Below are 12736 nucleotides of genomic sequence, written 5' to 3'. Positions count from 1 at the left end.
GAAGTGTTCCTGTTCTCCCTTGAGAACCCTCCCAAGGCTGCTTGACTAATTATTGCCGTGGCTTCTAGAACCAATGAGATGGATAATTTGGTCCCTTAAGGCCTTATACAAATGTCTCTTTGATCTCTCCCCAGAAGTCTCTGTAACCCATCAAAGTAATACTTCAATTAATTTTTTCCCAAGGCAATCCCAGGTACTAGGTCAAGAAGTCATCCCTTTCTGTGTTGTCTGTATTGTGCTTGTGATATGTTGTAAAATGTTGTATGTCTGTTAATGTTTCCCTCCTTTTATCTTTAAAATAAAAAAAAAAAAAGAAGTCATCCCTTAGTCTATTCCTCATAGAAAAGTATGCTCAGCTCAGTAATCACAATACACAATAGTCACCAGACAGGATTACACAATGCGTGCCAGATATTAATGTTCTGCAGAGGAAAGTACATTTCTAATAAGATAAATACTGTGGTGTTTCAGAGCATGAGCTTAGGAGTCAATGAGCTCAGATAGTAATCTTAGCTCTGCCCCTCTCTTAGGCGTATAACTTAACCTTTCTGAGTATTGTTTTCCTCACCTGTAGAGAGGGAACTATTAATACCTACCTCAGCTGTTGCCGTGAAGGTTAAAATTTGCAAAATTCTAAAAACACATAGTAATTGATAGCTGTTGTTGTTGTCATTTCTAAGAGATATTTAAATAAAATTATCTACAAAAGCATCTTCCCTATACAACTCGGTTCCTGTATTGTAGAATCTAGTTCAGTGATTCTCAACTGGGAGAAACTTTGCCCACTAGGCAGTACCTGACGGTATCTGGAAACATTTTTGGTTGTCACTACTCGGAAGGAGGGATAACATCTAGTAGGTAGAGGCCAGGGATACACACACACACTACAGACAAAATTATACAGTAAGAATTATGTAGAGCCAACATTGAGCACCCCGTCTTGCTTAAAGGGGCCACCATCTACAGGAAAGTATATAGCTCCTTTAATACCTCCAAAATTGAACTACGCCAATCCCATGACTCTTACCTTCTGAAGTTCCTAGAGCTACCAGGACATGTGGCAAAGATGCAGCAAATTTTGATCCCTTCATATTGCAGAGTATAATGCAGCCATAAAAAATGAAATAGAGCATCAGCATAATAGCCAATATTTGTTCAACATTCTTGTGCTTTATACACAGAATCTCATTTAGTTCTTATAGTACTGTGAGAAGGTCTTATTAAGATCACACTCTCCTCATTTCACAGATAAAGAAACTGGAAGTCAAAGAGATAAAGTAGCATACAAATATTGAGGTTAGTTTCTTGAAACTTGAGAGTTTATTTTTGTTCACTGAAGATAGATAACTGTGATGTGGTATAATTCAATTGGAAGATGCAGATATGATGGGTTTAATATAATTGTAATGGCCTATATTTCTCTAGTTGTGATTTACTTGTTTCAAGGTCTTATTTTGGCCAGGCGTGGTAGCACACGGCTGTAATCCCAGCATTCGGGAGGCTGAGGCAGGAGGATTGCCACAACTACAATGTCTGCCTGAGCTACATAGTGAATTCTAGGTCAACCTGAACTACATATTGAGACCCTGTCTCAACAAAAAGGGGGTCTGATTCTGGTTAGAGAAAATCTCTTCTTATTGAATTTCCCATTATTTTATTTTCTTTTATTTTCCAGTGCTAGGGGCTGATTCCAAGGCCTCACACATGATAGGCAAGTACTCAACCACTATGTTACAACCTTACTTTGGTATTTTAATATACTCACTAAAGAGTCATAAGTGTAGACTCCATGGAATGTAATTGGGATATTAAGTCATTTGAATTAAATATTTGAATATTTATCTTGGTATTAAAGTGCAGTGGTTCTCAAAGTGGGGTTTATGTATCCCTAAGATTCCTTAAGATACTTCCAGGGGATCCATCAGGTCAAGACTTTATTTATATGTTATATATAAAAATACCGTTTGCCTTCTTTAATATGCTGAAGTATTGATGGCCCAAAAGGAATAGTGAATAAAACTGTAAGCCCCTTGCAGAAAAATAAAGGCAGTGAAATTAAACCAATAGTAGTTTTTGTATTCTTCAGTGTCACACACTCAGAATAAGAAAAAAAAGAAGAAATAGCAGTATCACTTAAGAATGCCTTTGGTGAAAAAGCAAAAATTGTTAGCTTTATTTAGTCCCAATCCTCTATGTTCTATACTGATGAAATGGGAAGTATGTCTAAAAAACTTCTGCTTCATACTGAAGTACATTGCTGTTTTAGTGGAAACCACTTGTCCAGTTGTTTGAGTGGAGGAGCTGGGGATTTAGCTCAGCGGCAAAAGCGCCTGCCCGGCAAGTGCAAGGTCATGAGTTCGGTTCCCGGTACCGGACAAAAAAACCAAAAAAAAAAGCAAAAAACAGTTGTTTGAGTGGAGAGTTGTCCACAGTTCATTGATACGGTATCACATTCTATATTTTAACTAACCTTTAAAAAACCAACAAGCCATATGAATTCACTGGTAAATAGTACCCCTAGTTTAAAATAATATTGATACTACATGAAATCTTCCAAAAAACTGAAAACAACGAAATACTTCCCAGTTCATTCTTTGAGGCCCACATTCTCTGCCACCACCAAAACTTATAAAAACATATTACAAAAACCAAAAACAAAAAAACATAAAACATCAGTGGTGCCAGGCCTGGTGGCACACACCTGTAATTTTAGTACTCTGGAGGCTGAGGCAGGAGGATGGCTGCGAGTTTGAGACTGTCCTGGGCTACAAAGTGAGCTCAAGACCAGCCTGAACTGCATAGTGAGGCCCTGTCTCAAAAAGACAAAAAAAAGTAACAGAAAATATCAGTGGTTTCACATCAATACTCTTGTGAGCTTAAGTTGCAAAAATTCTTAACAAAATCTCAGGAAATCAAGTCAAACAATATATATTTTAAAAGTTAATACACTGATATCAACTGAGGTTCTCAGTAATAAAATTTGGGTTTAACTTTTTCAAATTAATGTAATTCACTATATTAATGGATTAAAAATTTAAAAGACACACTTCTTTCAGTACATACACACACAAAGTATTAAAATTGAACATCTATTCCTGATAAAACCTTGGAGCAAACTAGTAAAACTGATAAATAGTATTTACAAAAAACCTACAACATAAGATTACTACTGAAAGCCGGGGATATAGCTCAGTGGCACAAGCGCTTGCCTGGCAAGCCTGAGGTCATGAGTTCAATTCCTGGTACCAAAAAAGAAAAGATGGAATTAAAAAAAAAAAAAAAAAAGATTATTACTGATGAAAAACTAAAAGTTTCCCTCTTAAGATCAGGAATAAAGCAAGGATGTTTGCATTCTCCACTTCTATCCAAAAATGTACTGCAGGTTTTAGTCAGTCCAATAAGGCAAGAAAAAAAGTAAAGGTATCCAGACTGGACAGAATGAACTCAAACAGGGCTGGGAAGATAGCTCAGTGGCACAGCGCCTGACTGGCAAGGTCCTGACTTCGATTCCTGGTACCAAAAAATGACAAAAAAGAATGAACTCATACACTCTTTATTTGCAGAGGAAATTACGTAAAAAATTCTATGTAATCTACACAAAAGCTGCCAGAACTATGAAGTTAGTGTAGCATGGTTGTAGGATATAAGGTCTGTGTACAAAACTGTTTTATCTATATGCTATACTAGATATGAACAATCACTAATTGAACTAAAAATGGTATTTAAAATAGTGCAAAAAATATGAGACAGGAATAAATTTAACAGAAGCTGTGCAAGAAATATCTGCTGAAAAACTGTGAAATACTGAGATAAACTTTAAAGGGCCTAAATAAGTAACAGAATATACCATGTTCAGCAAATGGAAGACTCAATATTGTTGAGATATGATTCATCCCAAATTGATGTACGTATTCCATGCAACACTAGTCAAAATCTCAGCAAGAATTTTCATAAAAATTAATAAGCTTGTATTAAAATTTATATGGAAGTATAATGGGCCCAAAGGAGTCAAAACAATTGTGAAAAGGAAAACAAAGTAAAAGAACTTAACATATCAGTTTTAATAATCACTATAAAGTTACAATAAATAAGAAAATGTTGTATTGTGACGAAAAAAATGGATTAATGGAACAGAAGGGAATGCTATGGTTCAAATCTAAAATGCCCTTCAAAGGGCTCATATTCCTGTTTCTGTGGGTTTCTGCTTGCAACATGACATAAAACTTTAAAGAAAAACAACTTAAAGAGAACAGGTCAAAAGGGCAAAATGGAGTCAGGACAGTGACAGAGTGATTCTGCAAATCCCCCAAATTTTTTACTTTAAATTTTTTTTAAGGCAGGGCCTCACTAGGTAGTGCAGGCTGGTCTTGAACTTGCTTATGTAGCCCAGGCTGGCCTTGATCTCACAGTAATCCTCCTGCCTCAGCCTCCTGAGTGATGGGATTATGGGTATGCACCACCACGCCTGCCTCAAATCCTCCAGTTTTGAAGGAGCCCTTGTTATACCTATGCTTCTGATTACTCTATTACAGTTGGGGAAATTGCAATTAACAGCAAACTCTTTTCCCAATGCCAAAAATCCTCTCCATAAAAGTAGTAAAGGAAGAAAACATTATTATACTTAAATATACATTAAACCAGAACGTGACATGCATAACTTGCAACAGAGATCATCACAAAGACAGAAAAAAAATTCTTTTACATAGCTAAATGAAGGATACAATCCATTACTTTGGTTAAGTTTTGCAATTTTGAGTCAAGTAATAAGTTAGGTCCATCTCTTCCCTAGATACTGACAGAGGTTTTGTATCCTTCCTTTTCTTTCTTTCTTTCTTTCTTTCTTTCTTTCTTTCTTTCTTTCTTTCTTTCTTTCTTTCAAACAGGGTCTCACTATGTAGTTCAGATTGGCCTTGAACTCACTATGTAGCCCAGGTTGGCTTCGAACTCCCAGAGATCCTCCTGCCTCAGCCTCCTGAGTGCTGGGATTATAGGTGCACACCACCACATCCGGCTCTACTTCCTTCCTTCCTTTCTTCCTTCTTCCTTTCCTTTATTCTTTGTTTCTTTTGTGTGGTATGAGGGATTGAACCCAGAGCCTTCACACTAAACTACTATATCCCCAAACTTTTTCTTATCTTTTAAATTAATACATGTTTGCAGTACATAATGATTACATTTATTGTGACGAGTTGGTATGTGTACATAACACGTTTTAATTCTTCTTTTAATCTTTCTCTTCCTTTCCCCTCCCTCCACCCTCCACTGCTTGGTCCCCTTCCTTTTTGCAAAAGATATCTCGGTTGTTTTTTTTTTTTCCTTTTTTTTTTTTTGTTTGTTTGGGTTTGCTTTTTTTTTTGTCTTGTTTGAGACAAGGTTTCACTACGCAGTTCCAGCTGCTCTTGAACTCATTTTGTAGCCCAGGCTGGCCTTGAATTCAGAGATCTTCCTGCCTCAGCCTCCTGAGGTTGGTATTACAGTAGTGCACCACCACACCTGGCTCTCTGTTCCTTATTATCTACTTCTTATTTTGCCTGTAATTGATTTATATTTTGAGTTTCTCATATAAGACAAACTATGCAATATTGTTTTTTATTTTGAGGTAGGATCTCACTAAATCCCTAAATTGCCCAAGCTGGGCTGGAACTTGTGATCCTCCTGCCTCAGCCCTCCAATGTGCCAGGATTACAGGTATGTGCCACCATGCCCACTAAGTTTTACTTTTCTTGATGATTTCAAAGACACGAATCCCAGGTCCTTAAGAAAATATGCCTAACAAGAGGCATATTTAGTCATTACAAAAATTGACTTATATTTGAAAAAGACTGAGAAACTCTGAAAGAAAAAGAAAAGGTGAAGAGAGGTCTCTTATTTTCAACACAGTGTTATGGTTTAGATATAAAGTGTTCCCCAAAGGCAGCTGATGATCTTTTGGGAAATGGTCAGATCATGAGGGTGCTAACCTCATCAAAGGATTAATGCATTGATGAGTTCATAACTGAAAGGGCTATTAGGATCTTGGGCCTATTCAGGTGATGTGGCGCACACCTCTAATCCCAGAACTTGGGAGGCTGAGGCAGGAGAATCACTGCAAGTTTGAGGCTAACCTGGGCTACAAACTGAGTTTAAGGCCAGGCTGAAATGTATCATGAAAAAGACAAAAAAGACCAAAAAAAAAAAAAAGTTGAGTCCTAGATGAATGGAGTGGGTCAGGGCAAGAACTTGAGAACTGTATCTGGTTCTTGGTACCTTTCTTCTCTAGCTCTTTTGCTCTATCTGCTTCCTGGCTGCCTGAGATGAGTGAGCAGCTTTCTTCTGCTTTACCTTTCCACCCTGATATTTCTGCCTCACCACACACCTAAAAGCAATGGAGTTAGCTGACCATGCACTGAAATCGCATTAGCTGTGAGCCAAAATTATTCTTCTCTCAAATTGATTTTCTCAAGTATTTTGTCACAGCAACAAAAACCACAGAGAGTCTCTAGAAATAGATACATTCATAAACGACCAATTAATTTTCAACAATGGTACTGAGGAAATTCAAAGAGAAAACAATATTTTCAAAAAATGATCCTGAAACTATGGATATTCATGTGCAAAAAATAAATAAGCCTTAAATCTTACTTCACACTACACATAATAGTTTACTCAAAATGGACATGTACCTAAATTTAAGAGCAAAAGGTACAAAATTTTTCTATGAAAAATTAGGAGAAGTCTTAATGACTTTAACAGGATATAGGAAATATTTCTTAAATATGAAATAAGCATGAGTCATAAAATAAAAATAGCAATAAATTTCACATCATCAAAACTAAAATATTTTGCTCTTAAATAAAACCATACCATGAAAATGAAAGACAAATCACAGAATGGGAAATAATATTGACAAAACATATATTTCATAGTTTCCTAGAATCCACACAGAGAGAATAAAGAATTCAACAAAGTAATAAAAGATATTCCAGTTTTAAAGAGAAAATATTGCACCATGTATCTCACCAAATGAGATGTATAAATAACATGAAAAGATTTTCAATATTATTAGTCATAAAGAAACTTAATAAATAGTATAGCATACTCACTAGAATAGCTTAAATTAAAAAGATGACCCTTCCAAGTGTTGGTTAGGATGTGAGACAACTTCAAGTGTCATACACAGCAGGTAGGAATTTAAAATGATATACTTTGGAAAACAGGGTGGTGGTTTTTGTTTCTTAAAATCTTAAAAATATACTTACCATATAATTTAATCATTCTACCCTTAGGTATTTAACTAAGAGAAATGAAGGTGTATGTCAATGCAAACACTTGTAGATGAAGTCTTTTTTTGTAACATTATTCCTAATATCAAACTGGAAACTACCTCTTATGGTTGTGTCTAGGTGCTCCCCCAAAGCCTCATGCAGTCATGGGGCAGGCTTCTAGAGCTTGTGATTAATTCATGGTCCAATGCTGGGATTATGGGTGTGAGTGCTGCACCCAGCCTGGGCCACAATATAAGCCTGAATACAGTGTAAGAGAGGAAAAGAGGATTGTTGGATGCTCCTCCTCCTTTTTGCTCTGGCTGCTTTTGCTGTTCTCTGCCACCATGAACTGTTGCCTTCTGCCATAACACCCTGCCTTGGAGCCAGCCAAGTGTGGACTGAAACCTCCACAAATTGTGAGATAAATAAACTTTTCCTTCCTTAATTTTGGACGTCAGGTATTTTGTCTCAGCAACAAGAGAAACATAACCGAGACACTACCCTTGTGTCCATCAACGGGTGACTGAATGAGCGAATTGTTGCATATCTTTATAGCTGAATACTACTCAGCAATTAAAAAGGAATTAACTATTAAGACATGCAACATCATATATCAGTCTCAAAATAATTATGCTGACTGGAAGAAGGCACACAGAAAAAGTTCATATATTTTTATTCAATTTATAGAAAATTTAAGAAAATGCAAATAAATCTATAATGAAAGAAAGCATTTTGGTGGTTGCCTGAATAGTTGGGGTAATGGGAAGAGCAAGTAGTGATTATGAAGGGACACAAGGAAACTTTGGTGAATGATGGATACATTCACTGTTTTCATTGTGACAATGATTGCATGGATATATAGTCAAACATCCACACCCATGGGATCCATATTAGCACATTCAAACATTGGCAGATTGAAAATGCTATTTAAGAAAATTGTATCTATGCTGAACATGTATGCATTCTTTATTTTTGGTACTGGGAATCAAACTCAGGGCCTCGTGCACACTAGGCAGGACTCTACCACTGACCTACGCTCCCAGCATAAGACTTTGTACTTGTCTTTATTCTCTAAAATGTATGTTATAAAAACTATTTACATAGCATTATTCATGTTAGGTATTATAAGTAATCTAGAGATGACTGAAAGTATGCAGGATGTGTAATTCACATGCAAATACTATGCTGTTTTAAATAATAGACATGAATACTCAGTGATTTTATCTTTATATGAAAATATAAAATTTGTACATATCAATGTGATATCAGGTAATAGTTTGATATATGTATACACTGTGTGTTATTTAAATCATCTATCTCCTCCAATAGTACTCTTTTTTATGGTGAAAATATTCAAAATCCATTCTACTAGCTTTCTGAAATATACCGTACATTATTGTTATCTATAAACTCCTTACTGTGCACTAGCACCCCTGATCCTGTGTTCCTATTTAACTAAAATTTAGTCCCCATTGATCAACCTCTCTCTAGGCCTCCCTGCTCCCACAACTCTCCCCAGCCGCTGATAACCACCATTCTACTCATAACTTCTATAAGATTAGCATGTGTAGATTTCCCACGTGAGTGAGATCATATGGTAGTTGTCCTTCTGTGCTTGGCTTACTCAGTGTGATTTAAAAATACAAAGAATGTCTAATTTTTTAAAAATATATTATAATAAAAGACATATTGCCATTCATCTCCCCCAAAATACTCTCTCCCTCTCTTAGAACACAAGCATCTCATCATTCCTGCTACTTTCTAAGCAATTCTGGAAGTCCTCTTCTGTGTCTGTATTTGTCTTTGGCTGTCGTGAATCAGTTCAAAACATTTACCTTTCATGGTCACCTTGACTTTGGGGAAGAGCCAGAACTCTCACGGCATCAGATCCACTGAATAAGGTGGAAGAGGATACACCATAATGTTTTATTTGATAGAAATTGCAGTAAACGTATCTGAATGAATTCGGGACATTGCAGCAGCTATGAAAAGACACCCACCACTTCTTTTTCCTTTCCAATCCCCTCCCATCCCTTCAGCAACTCTTCCTCTCCTCATTTACAAAGCTTTGTTTTAATTTTATTCTTCTTGATTGTTTTTGCCTTTCCTTCCTTTCCCTCTCCCCCATCCCTAGTTCCCCTTTCTTTTGAACCATTTCTTCCCATTTCACTATTCCTATTGTATAATTTGGTCCTTATTTACCCTTTCAGTTTCTCACGCCAAAGAAACAATGTGACATTTATACATGTGTGTCTGATTTATTTCACTTAAGAGTATGGTCTTAAGTTGCACCCATTTACCTAGGAATGTCTCAAGTTTATCTTACTTTATGGCTGAGTAGTACTCCATTGTTTAAAAATACCACATCTTTTTTATACATTCACCAGTAGATAGGCATTTGGGTTGTTTCCAATACTTTGCTCTTACCAATTGTGCTGTTATTTTAAAAAGTGGAAACAGGATACATCATGCGTAGGTACAAATTTCCTATGGTGAATGTGATCATTGTGTACATCTAAATTGTACCAGTAAGCTTAATAAAATTTAAAAAAAAAAGAAAGAAAAGACACCAAAGGGGACTTCTAGAACTGCTTCTGAAAGTAGAAAGAACAGTGGGATAGCTGTACTCAAAGAGAAGGAGAGGAATATTTTGAGGAGGGTTAATGGCAATATGTCTTTCACTGCAATAATATTTATATTTTTATTTAAATATTTACTGCTTATCTTTGAAAATGAACTGATTCATTGAAGAGTGGTTTAAAATTTGATGGAACTAATTGCTATTTTGCTGTGGCTATATTTCAAAGTAGAGTGGGTATTAACAGATAATCTCAACACAATTAAACATTTAAATAATTTTAAAAAGTCACTTTTAAAAAGTTTTATGTCCTCAGTCATAGCCTTCAGGACCAAGAAAATACTATATGCACATTGTAAACATTATTTATGCTCATTTATAAAGGGAAACTTTCAGTGATTTCTCAATTCATAAAATCTAAGAAACTAATTCATCAATCTATGATATTGAAACCTGAGTTGGTAAAATAATAATTAAATGTAAATAAGAGAAAAATATACTAATAAACATTTAATTAAAATAAAAACATGGAGATTTACTTTTTTACCAAACTATAGATTTCACTCAAGGCAATGATCTGCAGTTCCATCCATTTTTCACAAATGACAGCATTTCATTCTTTTTATGGCTGAATAGTATATTCTATTGTGTGTGTGTACATATATATATATCACATTTTCTTTATTCATTTATCACTTGATGAACACTTAAATTGTTTCCATATCTTGGCTAATGTGACTGGTGCTGCAGTGAACAGAGGAGCACAGATGTCTCTTTGACATACTGGTTTCATTTCCTCTGGATATGTACCCAAAGTGGGATTGCTGGATCATATAGTAGTTCTATTTTTAATTTTGTGAGTAAGTTCCATGCTATTTTCCATAACAGCTGTATGTCTTAGTTTCTTTTCTTGTTGCTGAGACAAAATACCCTGTACTCACACGTTAAAGAAGGAAAGGTTTATTTTGTCTCACGGTTCGAGAAGGTTTTAGTCCATGGTTGGCTGGATCCAAGGCAGGGCGGCATGGCAGGGGGGCAATGAAGAAGAGAAATAGTCCATGGCAGGGCAGGCAGGAGGCAACAAGCATCAAGCCTTGTGGACTTTCATCTCATCCTGCCTACAAACCTATTGGATTGTGCCACCCACACCCAAGGTTGGCCTTCCCAATATCCACACTCAGGACGATGCTAAGGCAATCAGTGGACTAATTTAGTTATCACACACCTTTACTCCATATTCACACACCCTAAGTCCAGCTCCGTTTGAGCCCATGAGAGTTTGGGAGGATGTCTAGATACAAACCATAACACTGTACTAATTTACAATCCCTCTAACAGTGTGCCAGCATTCCCTTTTCTCTACATCCTAACTAGCACATGTCATCTTTAGCCTTTTTGATGATAGTCATTCCAGAGCTCTAGAGTTGAGGTTCAGTGATAGAGTACTTGCCCAGCATACTGGAAGCCCCAGGTTCAACCCCCAGCACCAGAAAAACTACGCACTAGCCAGGGGTGTAGTTCCAGTTACTTGGGAACTAAAGTAGGAAGATGATTTAAGCTTGAGATCAGCCTGGGCAACAAAGTGAGTGAGAATTCATCCCCCAAAAAACAATGATAGCCATTCTTATTGGAGTGAGTTGATATCTCATTCTGGTATTGGTTTGCATTTCTGGCTGATTAATGATATTGAGCATTATTACATGTGCCTGTTGACCCTGTTTGAATGTCTTCTTTTGAGAAACATCTATTTAGGTCTGTTGCTCATTTTTTATTCAGGTAATTTGGTTTTTGCCATTGAGGTTCTTTTTTTTTTAGTTCCTTATATATTCTGGCTTTTAATCTCTTGTCAGATGTATACTCTGCAAGCACCTTCTTCCATTCTGTCGGTTGTCTCTTCACTCTGATGATTGTTCCCTGTGCTCTGCAGCAGCTTCTTAGTTTGATGTAATCCCATTGGTCTATTTTTGCTTTGGGCAACTGATTGAAAACAGAAGCAGAAATGAGAATCCAGCTGCCTTTTATTATAGCAAACATTAAAGAGATTTGCGAAAATGCAAATCAATGCCACTTTTCTAGCTGAAGTATTTTGTTGTTGTTGTTGTCTTGGAAAATACAGAGTTTTAAAAATTCATTTTCCCAGCTTTCAGAAGTCCTTGAATTCAATGTGAAATTAAAATGACAAATGAGACTCAGTCCTCATCATGTATCTGTATTTCCATCACATCTATGAATCATCCTTCTGAAAAGAAATGTATTCTAAACAAGAATTTAGCTGACTTTTATCATCTATTTTCTAATGGTAGACACAGAGTGTGAATATGAGGACTTCTGGAAAATGTATACTTAGAACTGCTTTGGATAAAAACAGAACAGGGTTCCCTAAAAAAGGTTAAAATTTTTAAGAAAAGGACTTGATGAATAGGTTATAATGTAAAAATGTGTGGAAATTTGAAGTACAAAATGATGGGCTATGTCTAAAAAGTGAAAAATGAATTAAAGCTTAGTCTACTAATAAAATGAGCCAGACTCAAAGTCAGCCAACAGGAAACTATTCAAATGGGCTTTGAGAGGAAGCTGGAGAAACAAATTGTGATGTATTCATTCAAAGGAGTGCTATTCGGTAATAGAAAAGAATTGACTCTTGTTAATGCATGACACTGGATGAATCTCAGCATTATTATGAGGCGTGAAAAAAGCCAGACACAAAAGAATATATACAACACGATTCCATTTGTATAAAGAACAGGCAAAAATAACCAAAGGCGATGAAACTCAGAACAGGGGTGGGGACTTGGAGGAAATGGAAAGAAGCACAAGGTGACTTTCTGGGGTTATTTGGTGTATCAGTCAGGGTTTACTAGAGGAACAGATATAATACAAGATAAACAAATGTACAAGGAATTACAAGTTTGGC

Source organism: Chinchilla lanigera, unplaced genomic scaffold (genome assembly GCF_000276665.1).
Source record: "Chinchilla lanigera isolate Chin_1 unplaced genomic scaffold, ChiLan1.0 scaffold00088, whole genome shotgun sequence".
NCBI classification, from domain to species: domain Eukaryota; kingdom Metazoa; phylum Chordata; class Mammalia; order Rodentia; family Chinchillidae; genus Chinchilla; species Chinchilla lanigera.
The sequence above is the reverse complement of the archived record's forward strand: the minus strand, read 5'-3'. Positions refer to the sequence as shown.